At 43.5% G+C, this 14,972-nt stretch overlaps 1 protein-coding gene across 7 annotated transcripts in view; it reads right to left on the bottom strand.

The window, feature by feature from the left end:
- Positions 1 to 14,972, bottom strand: part of LRMDA (leucine rich melanocyte differentiation associated) — a 1,047,786-nt gene that overhangs the window by 530,808 nt on the left and 502,006 nt on the right. The gene's annotated exons all lie outside the window — the stretch shown is intronic.

Below are 14,972 nucleotides of genomic sequence, written 5' to 3'. Positions count from 1 at the left end.
CACCCCAAAGCAAGAAGGATTAAAGCAAGCCTGCCACCATTAAACATACACATTTTAGCATATTTGCTCTGTAAGCAGATTTAATAGTAATAATAAAGTTGTCTTTAATCTGAACTGGACAAAAATTTCAAACGTGCACGCATATGCATAGAATCTCTTGCACCTGTGCACAGTCTTCTATTTTTCAAAGCAATGTCACATCCACTATTTCATTTCTGTATCCCTATCACCCTCACTCAAAGGCAGATATAACAAGACTCATTCCCCTTGACAAAAGAGATTGAGAGAAAGGGGTAAGATGTGACCTTCCTGGATTCACCTAGTAAGTCAACACCTTGGGGTTGAAACCCAAGCCCTTTGGTACCCAGATCTGTCTGTGACCCTCTCATGAAAATAAGCTTACTTTTAGAAAAACCACATGGGCACAGTGACAAGGACTCCTTGCCCATTGTATGGAAACATAAAGAACAAAACACAATTAGTAAGAATAAGAGATAAATAAGATGCCTTACCAGGGAATAAAGAAAAGAAACAAAGCAGCTGTTATCCAGCAGTTAATGATGTGAGAAATAAGCAATATTCTCTGCACAGCTTTGTTCTATAACAAGGGTTACCAATACATTCATACAGGTATGATGGCTAGAAAAAGCATATTAGGTAATGTCAGATATGGAGAGTTTGACTGGCCAGTGTGTGACTCTATTGCTGTATGACTTTATTAATATAAATAAAACCCTCAATATCAGGATGCCAGAGTAAAAAGTAAACTTTGGTTCCTGTTATAAAATGCCTGATATGTAAAATTTTAATATACTTAAGGAAATTCAAGTACATTATCAACTATTGACAGGTACTTGTTTCTGTAAAAGGATAAGCAAAAGACATTAGCCTAAATAAATAAATAGATATAACAGCATGTATGCTGGACTCTAATGAATTAATTCCCTAATTGGTCTTCCCTGAATCCCACAGCAGTCTCCATTAGGTCTTCATCTACAATCCATATGTCAATAACAGGATGCTTCTATATCTAGGTCTATGGGCCAGCCACTTAGCTGGCCTTAGGAAATAAGAATAAACAGCAGGCAAGTTGAAGTTCAGAGAAAACAAAAGCCACATTGCCGCACAAGTAGCATGTTCCACAATGTAGGTCCAGGACCTGGTACAGTTCTTTGGTCAGTAAACACTGGTTTGAGTGAATATACTTCTCTGGGGTTAAAGGATACAGAATGGGGGCACCTTGGTGGCTCAGTTGGTTAAGCATCTGACTTGGGCTCAGGTCATGATCTCACAGTTTGTGAGTTTGAGCCCCGGACCAGGCTCTGTGCTGACAGCTCAGAGCCTGGAACCTGCTTCGGATTCTGTGTCTCCCTCTCTCTCTCTGCTCCTCCCCGACGTGATCTCTCAAAAAAATAAAAATAAACATTAAAAAAATGTTTTAAAAATGGATACAGAATGGAAGACCAGAAGGGACTTACAAAAACTCTGGAATTAGTTACTTAGCCACTTATGTAGGACAAAAATTAGTTTATCGATCGAGTTTATTTTTAATTTTTTTAACATTTATTTATTTTTCAGAGACAGAGACAGAGCATGAGCAGGGGAGGAGCAGAGACAGAGGGAGACACAGAATCTGAAATAGGCTCCAGGCTCCAAGCTGTCAGCACAGAGCCTGACATGGGGTCTGAAGCCACAAACGCTGAGATTATGACCTGAGTCAAAGTAGACGCTTAACAGACTGAGCCACCCAGGCTCCCCTATCATTTGGGTTTAAAAAATTGGCTGGGGTCATTTGCTAGACATCCATCCCTTTCGGCAGGTTATGTACATAGGACTGTGCCCACGTATGTTCCTAAAGCTGACATTTGAGAATTCTGATCCAGAAGACCCTATCGTCCAGGGGGTCTCAAGCTTGAGTGTGCACCAGAATCACCTGGAAGGAATGGTAAAACACAAACTTCTGAGCCCCATCTCCAGAGTCCTGATTCAGTAGCTCTGGGTTGGAGCCTGAGAATTTTCACAGTAACAAGTTCCTGGGTGATGCTGATGTTGCCAGTCTGGGACCCCAGTTTAAAAACCACTGTTCTATCCAACACCCTCATTTTAGAGGAGAACCCCAGGCCTAGAGAAGGGAAATGACTTACTCTCAGGACCAGTCTTCAATGGCGCATTTCCTACTGGCTGATGGATCCTTTTTGTTAGGAGTTGAATTGTACCCCAGTAGCTGAGAACATCAATTTACTTGGAAATAGGGTCACTGCAGATGTAATTGGTTAAAATGAGGTCATTAAGGGGCACCTGTGAGGCTCAGTCAGTTAAGCACCTGAATTTGGCTCAGGTCATGATCTTGCATTCATGGGTTGGAGTCCCACATCCGGCTCTGTGCTGACAGCTCAGAGCCTGGAGCCTGCTTCCGATTCTGTGTCTCCTTTTCTCTCTGCCCTTCCCCCCTGCTCGTACTTTGTGTCTCTCTTTCAAATAAAACCAATTAACATTAAAAAAAATTTTAAAGATGAGGGGGTTAAGGTGGGCTCTAAGCCAACATGACAGATGTCCTTATTAAAAAAAAAAATCAGAAACAGACATACACAGGGAGAATGCCGTGTGAACGTGAGGGCAGAGACTGGGGTGATGCATCCACCCCAAGCCAAAGAATGCCAAAGATGGTCTACTGGCAAACCACCAGAAGCCAGGGGAAAGGCAAGGACCACATTCTCCCTCACAGTCACCTAAGAGGACGTTGTGAAGCAGCCCAGCTTGGTCTCTCTTGGGCTTCCAAGGAGAATTCTCTACACCCACCCCTCAACTGAGAACCAAGGTTCTCTTGTCCTTCAAAGTCTGTGCCCAGGACTTGGCTCCAATGGGGGTGTGTTCACTGTAATAACCTCTCATTAAAGCAATGTGGCAATAGGTCTCAGGGACCTTCCAACATGTTCACATTCTGACCTGGTATTTCTACCTCTAGGGCTTCAAACTAAAGAAACTAAAATCCATGCAGGAGGAATACATGTACCTGTGGACTGAATAATTGTGAAACAAAATGAAACAAAACCTTGCTATAAGGATATTATGTAGTCATTAAAATACTTTTCATTAGGAGTATATAATTATATGGAAAACGCACATGCTATAAAATAAAGAGAAAAGCAGGATATAAAATAATCTATATTAAAAAAGTGGAAAGAAATACATCAAAATATTAAGAGTTCTTAATTTGGGGACTGGCAAGACTATTAGAACTATTTTTCTTCTCTCTGCTTTTTCTTTAAAAAGCATCTATTATTTCCATAATAGAGAAATATCTTGGGGGGGGGTCAACTTTCTAAAATTCACAACTTGCCTCTGTTCATCTTGGCTCTACTGTTCCTCGCCATCCTCATACAATGTCACCAAAAATCTGCCAAAGGTTTGACAAATTTGCCCCACACACAGAGGAAGGAACTTTTCAATTTGCAAAGCAGATTTATCACTTAAAATCTGATTAAAATCTGTTTCTTCCCCCATTACAAAAACCTTCGGTTAGAAGGACTATGAAATTCTGCACGTAAGGTTTTCTCTCTTTTGTGTTCCTGGTGCCTAAGGTGGGGTTCTGCCTTCAAATCGTTCCAAGTGTTTCTTCCATGGAGAACAATACCCACATTTATCATCCTTTGTCTCTTCAGCTGCTTTCTTTTCCCTAACCAAGTTTTTCCCCCTTTTTAATTTTTTTTTAAACACCAGTGCCTAGCATTCTTCCTTTTGTATATTGTCCAAAATACGCTAGTTGAAGAGCGATTGGAGTTAAAACATGTCCTCTTTTAAATATGACTATCCATAGGGAATTCGCAGTGATCAGACATTCACACCTTAGTATGGATACCTCTAGGGCTCGGTTTTCTTCCTAACATCTAGCTCAGACTACGAAACTGAAGTTGTGAACAAACATAAATGAAGTGAGTTTGCAGCATGTAGGCATGTCGTGAAGAGAGGGCATTGGCCAGGATGGGCATGACATACGAAAACTAGAGCCACCAACGACAGAAAGAAGCGAAAATGGGGATGGGAACCTAGCAAAGGCAAAGGAAACCCTGGTCAGGGTTCTGTTGTGTGGCCCCCTGGAGAAGCCTTAATCCACTCATTTATTTATTGATTTTGCAAAGGGAGAATTTCTGCGGTAGCTTGTAACCAATACTCAAAGCAAACAGAAGCACCACAACAATTTTTAAATTACATGACTAACATACTCTTAAGCAGGCAGAGTCTTGGGTTTCCTTTCACACTGAATATTGATCATTAACAAGTTGTACATGATGACATATTAGTCATTGCACGTGTATAAGCAGACATATATACATTATACATACGTGTGTGTTGTGTGTGTGTGTGTGTGTGTCTTCATACACACTGGCCTCTTGAACAATATGGGTTTGAACTGGGAGGGTCCACTTATATGTAGATTTTTTTTTTCCACTATAGTACAGTGTTCTATAACTGTATTTTCTCCCCCTTAGGGTGTTCTTAATATTTTCTCTAACTTACTGTATTGTAAGAATATAGCATATGACACACATAACACACAAAATGTGGATTAATCAACTGTTTATGTTACCATTAAGGCTTCTAGTCAATAGTAGCCTTCTAGTAGTTAAGTTTTTAGAGAGTCAAAAGTTATACAACGATTTTGGGCTTCATGTGGAGTTGGGGACTCTAACCCCACACTGTTTAAGGGTCATGTGTATGTGTGCATGAGTTTTTTTGTGTGAAACAAGCTTTCATAATTACTTAGCTAAGTTCTTAGCCTGGTAAGGAATTCAGAGAGGTAGCAAACTCCCTCGAATTACATGCAATAATGTGCATGTGTGTGCGCGCCAGTTTTTGGGCAGAGGGTCCATAGCTTCAACCACATTCTCAGAGGGCAGAAGTTACTGTGCTGGGGACAGACATTCTAATTCAAACACGTGCTGTGCCAGGCTCCAAGCTTTCACATGCACACCCCCAGCTTCTTGCACAGGAGGTACCCCCCACCCACACAAAAGAGGAAAGCTAAGGTTGTGCTGGCCAAAGCACAGCTCTCTTCCCACATGGGGTGAGGCTATAGCAGCCTGGCCATGGCAGGGACCTGCTCTTTGTAGTCCAGCCAGTTCTTCCAGGAAGAATAGGGAAATGGGATGGGGAGGGACATCTAACTGGGTTTTCTCGAAGACCCTTTGATCCCAAGGAAGCAAACAAGCTGCCAGTTTTCTGATTTTCCACTTATTCTTTGAGGCAGATCCATTTTCCATTTTCTCTCCAAATCTGCTGCCCATTATACACAATCCAATGGCAAGATCCACTTCCCTCCTGTTTTTTGACTATGATGTTTCCTTTCCCAAAACTTCAGTTATCAAAAAATGGCTTAAAAATTCAAGCTGTACATTTATTAGAGAAATTGAGTAAGCTTTTTAGCCAGTATTTTTGGGGATGCCTTTGGCATATCTTCAAGGGAGGGTAGCAGTCACTGATGTATAAACAGTAAGCCAACACAAACACAAAGGCCTACAATGATATATTGACTCTTGTGACTTTTCTAAGGCAGAAATATGACTGAACACATTTTATAATGTTTCTAAATATTATATTCACCAGAATACCCCATTGCCAAACCATCCCAGTTAAAAATTATGTACCTAGTTAGAGGCCCATTCAATTCTAGCCTAATTTAACATTTGGTCCCAGCAAGGGAAGGTACAACAAAAGGAACCTGGAAATGCCGTGAGCAAGAAACCAAGGTATCCCTTACACAGCCCTTGGGACCACTGCCCACCACCTGTGCCCGCCTACTTCGTGCCTCTCCCCTCCACACCTCAGAAGCAGCTGCAGCCCTGCAAATGCACTTCTATCACCAGCACTGTGGCTGCCTACAGTTTTCAGTTTATAAACCTGTAACTCGGATCCCATCTCCTTTCTGCCCTCTGCACAAGCCCATAAACATCCCCAGCTCTGGCTCATGACGGGTTCTTTCCTCTAATGGAAGCTCCCTCCTGGATATCCCAAAAGAGAAAGATGTGTCTGGTAAGTGGGAGAGGTCAAACCTGAGCACAGCTATTTATTACATATACTGCGACCAGATGGATCTAACTCATCCATCAAAGCCCTCGTCATCCTCATCACATTAGCTTCTTATAAAAGCCTCCTGCTCTTTCCCCTCACAGTCCAGCCGCACCACTTCTCTCCTCCTCTCTCTGTCTCCCTCTCGCTCTCTCCCTCTCATGCACTTTCAGGAAAATGAACCCTCTCTAACCCCATTGCTGTTCTCCTTAAATCATGGCTACCCATCACTCTGTGGCTATTTTTAAACTTTACTTTTATCAATACTCATCCTGTAGCTCAGGGAGATATTAAAACTGTACTGGGGCAAGGAAGGGCGTTTCTGACACTTGCTCCCTCATTCATCAGTTCCTCATAGGCCCGTTGGTGACAATGAAAAGATTTCACAATACCGTGCAGCAGAAACTCATTCTCCTGCTCATCCATCATGCTCAACCTAGCAGCAGTTCTACTGACCTAATCTGCAATGCCTCGGTACTCACTGGAGATTTCTTAAAGGCACCCTTCATTGTTGTCCGTAACAAAGAACAGGTCTGGGCCATTCGATAAGGAGGCTAAATGGTGCAAGGATTAATGAAATATTCCTGCATCTCCCCCAGTCCTGGGTTCAAAGACTGCGTGGCGGGCGTAGCCAAGCATCCTCTCATGGGCTAAATGCAGTGCAGCCCACCCATAGCTCAGCTACATGTACTCAAAATACAAAGAACACTGCTTGGGGCACAAAAGAACGAAGGATCCCAAATTTCAGGCTCTGTCACTCTTCCGTTTCTCAATTCATTCACTGACGGTGTTCCTTCATTTAGCAAACAGTTTTTAAGCATCTATTATGCACCAAGTTCTAACATCAACATTGGTGTCATAAAGGTGAGTACAAACGCTGGCTCAAGGAACTCATTAGTGGAATGGAAGGCAAAAACAGCAAAGATTCAATGATAGCAGTTATGGTAGACTGCTAACTGTCCCCTGGCACACTTCCTCCCTTCATTACTTCAGTTACAGAATTCCCTTTGAATTGTAGCCGGGTACGTGGCAGCCCAGCTAGAGACTACATCTCCCAGTTACCCTTCAGCTCAGTGGTGCCATGTGACTAAGACAAAGCTAATGGAGTATCAGCCAAGTGTTGTGTGCAAAGTTGATGTCACACCCGAAAAAAGCAGCAGGCTATGCTTCACACTGCCTCCCCTCTTCCCATGGATTGGAACAGACATATGTTGCTGGTGAGCCAGATTTGGTCACGAAGACCAGGACAACTAGCTAAGGAATAGCAGAGCAACCAGGAAGGAGGAGCCTAGCTCGGTGCCTGAATGACCTCAGGGAGCAGAAAGACTGCTGATATCAGATGACCCTGAACTGGCTATGGCAGTGACCCAAACCCTGGTGGCAGGTCTAGACGGGTGTGAAGAAATGGGACTCAGACACCCAATTTCCATTTTGACCTTCAGAGGCCTCTGAATGAAGCCCGGCGGGGCAGCGGGGGGGGCGGCCCGGGGGGGGAGACTGCCCTAAAGGTCCCTATGTGTTTTGCAGCTGACATGAGCCCATTTAAATGCCCAGAATGAGGACAAATGAGAGGCAATCCAGAGACCCCAATAGACAAACACAATAAGCAGTCCTGATTGATTTAAGTTCACAGACCATTTCCCCCTGACCCTCCAGCTTGTTCCTTGCTAACCAAAACAAAGCCTCTCTAGAACGTTCTTAACAGTCCACACTGTTCATTCAGTTAGCTACTCACATATTCTTTCAACTCTCCCTTTTCAAGTCTCTGTCCTGTCTCTGGAATGAAAACGCAAGCTCCTCGAGGGGAAGAATTGCATCTTTAGCTTCTCTCTCACACACAGCTCAGCAAGCCACAGGCACTCAAAAAATATGAGCCAACTTAGAAATGGGACACCCAAGAAATGCAATAAGGGAGACTGGGCAAATTTTGTAACAGCAAAACATTAGTGCAGCAAAGAACATCTGAGGTGCTCTGGTTTAGCAATCCCATTACACACATGCAGAAAGAGAGAACTCCAAGACAGGTTAAGTCCTGAGACTAAGGTCTCACAGCTTGGTAATGGCAAAGGTGCTACAAAAATAGGGTCTCCTGTGTTCTTTCTGCGATACTGGAATGCCAATCTGGGCCAGAAACAAAAGCAAAGCCCTGTTACCAATATGAAAGGTACCTACTCTCACCACTTTCGTTACAGCCCACCACTTTTCAACCCACTCCTGTCTGGTAGCAAATTCCAGTTGAGAGCCCAGAGGCAGGTAGTAGAGAGTAGCAGAGACGTGTGGACAATTGTGGAGTGTAAAGACTGAGGCACACGATTAGCTTAATTTTAATCTATGTCAGGCTCTTGACCTTCTTCCCTCGATTCCAATCAAGAAACACCTTAGCAACTTTAAACTTGAAAAGGCACCAATTTCTCCAGCCAATCACAAGGCCAAAATTCCAATTTCCACTTTTCCAAGTAAACTATCCCTATTTTATAAGGTAACTAATGTGTGCTACACAAAAATGTTTTATTTAAAATTAATTAATCTAATATGTCTTTGATTTTAATATTCTATGATTTTATGTACCACTAAGAAAAAAGCAATGCTATTAAACTAAAACATAATGCTTTCCAATCATTTTGAATTTTTATTTTATACTTATTAAAATAGTTGTTTTTGGCCAATTCAGACATATTTTTATCACTCGTGTATGTATGCATACATGAAATATATGGCATAAGGTATTCTAAAAACTCTCTGGAAGCAATTTTCAACTCAGAGTTGATCAACGCTCGTGTTTTCCATGCAAAATACCATCTTCTCTGTCAGTCCAGAGTGTAGCTGATGCAGCCACCAACATGCATTCTGCACATTTTGATACAAACAAGTTCTCAATCTTATCAGGAAATGCCAATAGAAGTTTTTCAGACAACACTGAGTTCTAGTCTTCCCTCAAATGGTCCTTCAGTAGTTTGTTGACTAAAACCATAGGGGTTACAGTTCAAAGGAGTCTCCAAGATAGTCGCCGCCAAGACTGGCCCAGCAGAGACAAATATGCCATGATAGACCCTGGTCATAGCTTTCTTTCTTAAGATGCCATAACATGGCAAGATACATCCCCATGTCAGAGATTTTAAAATGTGAAAAAACACACATCTTAACATGAAATTAAGTGTTACTTTAGGTGGGCATTTATTGCATTATCTTCCCAGAACTGCATTCCCTTCTTTTGGGGCTGTCCATGAGCTTGTGACAGGCCTCTGCCTATCATGGGAGGGTACAGCTTGCCTCCCAGACACAAAAGTGGATGCAGGACCCCAATCCTAGGACTACATTCACCTGCCCACCCCAACCTCAGACACCGAGGGTATCTATCACAAGGCCAATATCATGGCATCATTCAGAGTGGAATATTAATCCAGAGATTCCAAGGGGAAAAAAAATCACCTTCCAAGCTCATTCAGGTTATTGGCAAAATCCAGTTCCTTGTAGTTACAGATCTGATGTCTCTGATTCTTTCCTGGCTACCTGCTGGGACACACTTTCTGCTTCTCTAAACTGCTGGGATACCTTCTCATAGGAACCCTTCCATCATCAAGTCACCATGTCAAATCCCTCTCCTGCTTCAAATATCTATGGCATCCTCTTCTTCCACCAGTTGAAGAAAGTTCTGTGCTTTTGATGACTGTATGATAAGATTGGGCCCACCTGGATAATCCCTGTTTTTAAAGGTCACTTTTAAGATAATCCCACCCTTTTTATCAGTGTTTGTTTATTTTTAAGAGAGAGTAAGTGATCAGGAGAGGGGCAGAGAGAGAGGGAGACAGAATCCGAAGCAGGCTCTGGGCTCTGAGCTGCCAGCATAGAGCCCAACATGGGGCTCGAACCCACAAACTGAGATCATGACTTGAGCTGAAGTTGGACACTCAACTGACTGAGCCACCTGGGTGCCCTGCACGATTCTCCTTTTTAAAGGTCTACATTACACCGTAACACAATCCTGGCACTGATGGTACGTTCACAATTCTCAGGACTATGGGGCACAGAATCGGGGAGGGGGCATTTTTAGAATTTTGCCCAGCACACCAGCCCTTCTGGCAACTATGGGAATGACCTAAGTAGTCTTCCAATAAAATCCTGTATTCCCTTAAGCTAGGCCAAGTTGGATTTCTGAGCCCTAATACACTATTAAATCAAGTGGAGCAAAAGACTAATGATATCAAGAATGACCTGACTTGGGGCGCCTGGGTGGCGCAGTCGGTTAAGCGTCCGACTTCAGCCAGGTCACGATCTCCCGGTCCAGGAGTTCGAGCCCCGCGTCGGGCTCTGGGCTGATGGCTCAGAGCCTGGAGCCTGTTTCCGATTCTGTGTCTCCCTCTCTCTCTGCCCCTCCCCCGTTCATGCTCTGTCTCTCTCTGTCCCAAAAATAAATAAACGTTGAAAAAAAAAAAAAAAAAAAGAATGACCTGACTCATTTTGACCAATGGGGAGCAGATAGTACTGTACTTAAATTAATCTAAATAAAGCTAATTCCAATTCCATTTGGGAACATAGGCCCTTCAGGAACTAGATTAACAACAGTGAAAATGCAGGAAGATTACAGCAGTGCCTCAAGCATTTCAACAGGAAATAGGATGTTGCGTACCCATCTTCATACAGGGCTGACAGAGGGAAGAGCCCAGAGCCCCTAAAAGACAATTTCCTTAAAAAAAAATAAAAAAAAAAAATCCAAGATCCATGTTTTAAATCCCACACATAATGGGAAAAGGAACCTTCCACGCCTTTTCTCTTAATTAATAACTTCAGAGTATTTGGCTCAGAATATCATAATTGGATTGCTATAAAATAATCTTGTTCTGCCATGTGATACACTTAGTGAGGCCTCCACTCACCCAAGTATCCCTCACTTACCTTGTCTCGCCAAAATGGTCCCAATATTCTTTGCAATGAGTGATCAGAGAGAGAGAGGAAAAGAGGAGAGAGGAAAAAGGAGAGAACGCAAACGTATCTGAAGAAAACCATTTCAAAATTTTTCTTCAACACTTATCTCCAAAATGGCCCATTTGATTCATGAACATCTCTAATGTATATCATCAGTGACTGAAGGAGTTTTTTTATATGATTTTTGACAATTTAACAAGTCCTCCTGACAAATTAAATGGTTGTGTTGACAACTTAACTGTACTGCCAATCAATATTTTCAATTACTTTCATTGTCATTCAGAAAAAATACAACACGAGGTCACACAGTGGTAAAACCAAGGGAAAAAAAATAAAACGAGGAGCGACTGGTGGGGTGGGGGTGGGGGGTAGGGAAGAAGCAAACTTTAAGGCACAACACATCATCATCTGCTCTGGGCCTAGGGGACTCCGGGGTTCTGAGACATGTCTGGAAAATGGCACTTCCCTTGGGGTGACTCTCTCAGACTCTACAATGGAGATTTTTCCCTTCCTACAAGCTATTTAAAAGTCATTAGATTTGAGCCATGGACACACAGCATTTTATTAAAAGGCCCTCCTTTCAGGCATTTGCCAAGCCGCCACCACCACGTCCTCAGTCCTCCAGAAAGGCCCTCCAGGACCCACAGGTACTGTTTCACAGCCTTTCCAGGGGTCGATTGGTCAGTCTGAAAAATTCAAGTCTGAGAACGCCAAGGCAGAGGTCAACCTTCTTAAGCTTTTCAAAGGGGTAGCAGCAAATCAATATTTTCAAATGTGTATTTATCATGCGGGAAGAGAGGTTACCCACGGAGAGCAGAACAAACACAGAAATATTCCAGTTTTTTACTGTCCAGAGAGTAGAAATGGAAAAAGATGATCTGGGGGTTAAAGGCAGATTTCAAAACTGATGATTTTTTTTTTTTTTTTTAATGATCGCTCAGAGTAAAGGATTTTAAAGGGATTATTCAGGGAGAGGCACCAGCCCTGAAGTCAAGGAGAATGCTGTGGCAGTGTCCCAGGTCCTTGTGACTTCTGGCCACTCCATCCCTAGTGGTTGTTGCCTGATCATGAGAAAAGAACACAAAGCCCTCCCTATTTGGGTCTGCCTTCTCTGAGTAGCTGCCCATGCTATTATTCCCCTGCCCTAGGCTGTCCTCCCTCCTTCTCAGGCCCTGAGACTCACCACCTCCAGGCAGTTTTCTTGGACTGCACTTTCCCAGCTCTCCTGGTACAGTCTGCACCCTCCCATGACCGTTTAGCCCTGAATCATTTAGTGTCTTGTATTATTATCTAAATGTTCCACATACTAAGCGCTTTAGAAATATTTACTTAATCTCCTTAGTGAACTGTAAGTACCCTTGGGAAAGGACAACGTCAGCCTTCTCAGGACCTCTCACCACAACTGATACGAGGGTGGCAGGAAAGCCTCTGCCAATGGTAGTGCCAGATGATGGGCAGCAGCTGCTGGGAATGACATGCTGAGGCAGACGGCCGACTCCCAGAGGATATGAGGCCTCACTGAGGGAGAACGCAGGGCGAGGGTGGGTTGTGTCCATCGCAGGCAAGGAATCAGGAAGTGGTGAAGTGTGTGTCTTTTCCCCTACTCTTGGACAAAACACTGATGTATGTACAAAGGGTTCTCGATAAGTGACTTAAAGAATTAAGTCATAACGAGGCTCTAGCAAGCAACAATTCTGGAACTGTTACTCCGTCACCAAACTCGGACCGTGACTCGGCAATCACTGTGCACAAGGGGTAGTCTCAGATGGTAGAGAGCCACGGTACAGTATGACACGTCCCAGGCCCTCAAGGGGCTCACCAGCTAGTGAGCATCAGAGACAAGAGAACAGTATTATTAGTAATAATATAGCAACTGGTCCCCAAGGAGAACTTCGTTTCAATTTGGAGGAGGAGGAAATGTTTCCCAGGAGTGATGTCTGGTACCGGTATTGGGCCCTGAACAGTAAGAGATTTTAATAAGCAGGGATGAGAGGAATGAACATCTCAGGAGAACAAACACAGAACGCTAGCTTAGCCCTCAAAGGCTATGCAGTCTAGAAGGAAAGAGGAGGCAAGTATGAACAAGGTATGAAGTGGAAGAGATCAATAGTCAATTGCTGCCAGAGCTCTGTGGCTAGATCCATGTCTTAGAAAGGCCAGCATTATATCCATGAGTGGGATGTACTCGAGGGATGGGAAGCTGTAGGCTCAAACTAGCTGTGGTGCCATTACAAAAGTGGAGAGAGAAACAGGTGAGGACCTTGGCCAGGGCAGTGGCTAAAGAGAGGAAAATAAAGGAACACCTGTGACAACTCTGTTGGCAAAGGGTCATGACCACCAGGTGACTAGGCAGACATAAAGACTGAGGAAAGGAAGAAGGGTGATAAGCCCAGCCCCTTAAAGGCTACAGTCATCCATACACATGGCCAAACAGGGAGGACAACCTCTGAATCCTCTTACGAATCTTAGCATCTTAGCAAGGGCCTAGATTCCTACCTCTAGACGCTATGATGATTCAGGAGACCCTTTCCCACAAAACTAAAGGACTGGGTTCTCTAGGCTTTAAGAAGAGTATTCCTGTTGCCAAGAAAGTTATAACACCAATATATGACAATATCCAGGTATCTTGAGATAGGTGAAGAACAACTCTCCAAAAGGAACAAGAAAAGGGAGTTAAACAGATACACTTCAGCACTCAGCACCTGCACATCAGAATACACAGTTCCTCAGGAAGCGAGCTTCTCTGCAGGTAAATAGTGACACGTTCAGAGCCCATTACATCACTAAGGTAGGTCATCAAAAGCTTCAAATCCAGGGGCACCTGGGTGGCGCAGTCAGTTAAGCGTCCGACTTCAGCCAGGTCACGATCTCGCGGTCCGTGAGTTTGAGCCCCGCGTCAGGCTCTGGGCTGATGGCTCAGAGCCTGGAGCCTGTTTCCAATTCTGTGTCTCCCTCTCTCTCTGCCCCTCCCCCATTCATGCTCTGTCTCTCTCTGTCCCAAAAATAAATAAAAACGTGGGAAAAAAAATTTAAAAAAAAAAAACTTCAAATCCAGGGCTCCAAAGGGGAGACTCATAACACTGAAGCTTTTGAGAGGCCATTGTTATAAAGGTTGAAGAGGATGGGCTACAAGCTATCCAAGTATCCAATACAAGTATCCAAGTATCCTTGTATCCAATACAAGAATATTCCATTCTCCACGCTGCTTCCCCAATTTACACCCCACAGCCTGCCCCTGCCCCTTTCTACCAGGAAAATTGGGTGAGCTCATCATCTTCCCAAGCCCAGAACCCGCCCACATCTGTGAGGCATAGTTCTGTCCTCTGGGACTCTCTGAGCTTGTTCCATCCTTTTAAGACTTCTGCTGAGAAGCCTTCGAGGCTCAAACATTACAAAGCTTTGTTGGACCAATCACTTGATTGCACAGTGTGAAGAAAAATTGACAAGCTACATAACAGAGGCCCCGATTTATGTGTACTCAGGAGAGGGGCCTAACAAAACAATGTCCCACTGATCATCAACCTCTTTACCAAGTGGCCGGCTGCCTCTGGTGTTGCAAGACACTCCCCCTCAACACACACACACACACACACACACACACACACACACACACACACACCTTTCCCCTAATGGCTTTTCTTTGTAGAATGAACAAATATTCCCTCAGTCCTCACAGTAATATAATGCTAGAAATTAAAAAAAGTAGAATTGGTGCATTTCTCTCAAGACACACACATACATACATACACACACACACACACACACACACACACACACACACACACTTTAAATAAACAAAAACAACAAAGGAGATGAAGAAGAAAGAAGAAAAAGAAGCCTGGAATTGAAGCTTACATAGGGAGAAGCATGGTTCTCGAAACCAGTCCTATGCTTGTGTTACTGAAAAACCAATGGATTTGGCTCAGTTCTGTTAACCATCAGCAATTATCTTCCTGTCAAAGCTAAAGGTAACAAATTTCCCC

The sequence above is a fragment of the Herpailurus yagouaroundi genome, unplaced genomic scaffold (assembly GCF_014898765.1).
Source record: "Herpailurus yagouaroundi ecotype Mexico unplaced genomic scaffold, PumYag 163, whole genome shotgun sequence".
Classification (NCBI taxonomy): domain Eukaryota; kingdom Metazoa; phylum Chordata; class Mammalia; order Carnivora; family Felidae; genus Herpailurus; species Herpailurus yagouaroundi.
The sequence above is the reverse complement of the archived record's forward strand: the minus strand, read 5'-3'. Positions and strand labels throughout refer to the sequence as shown.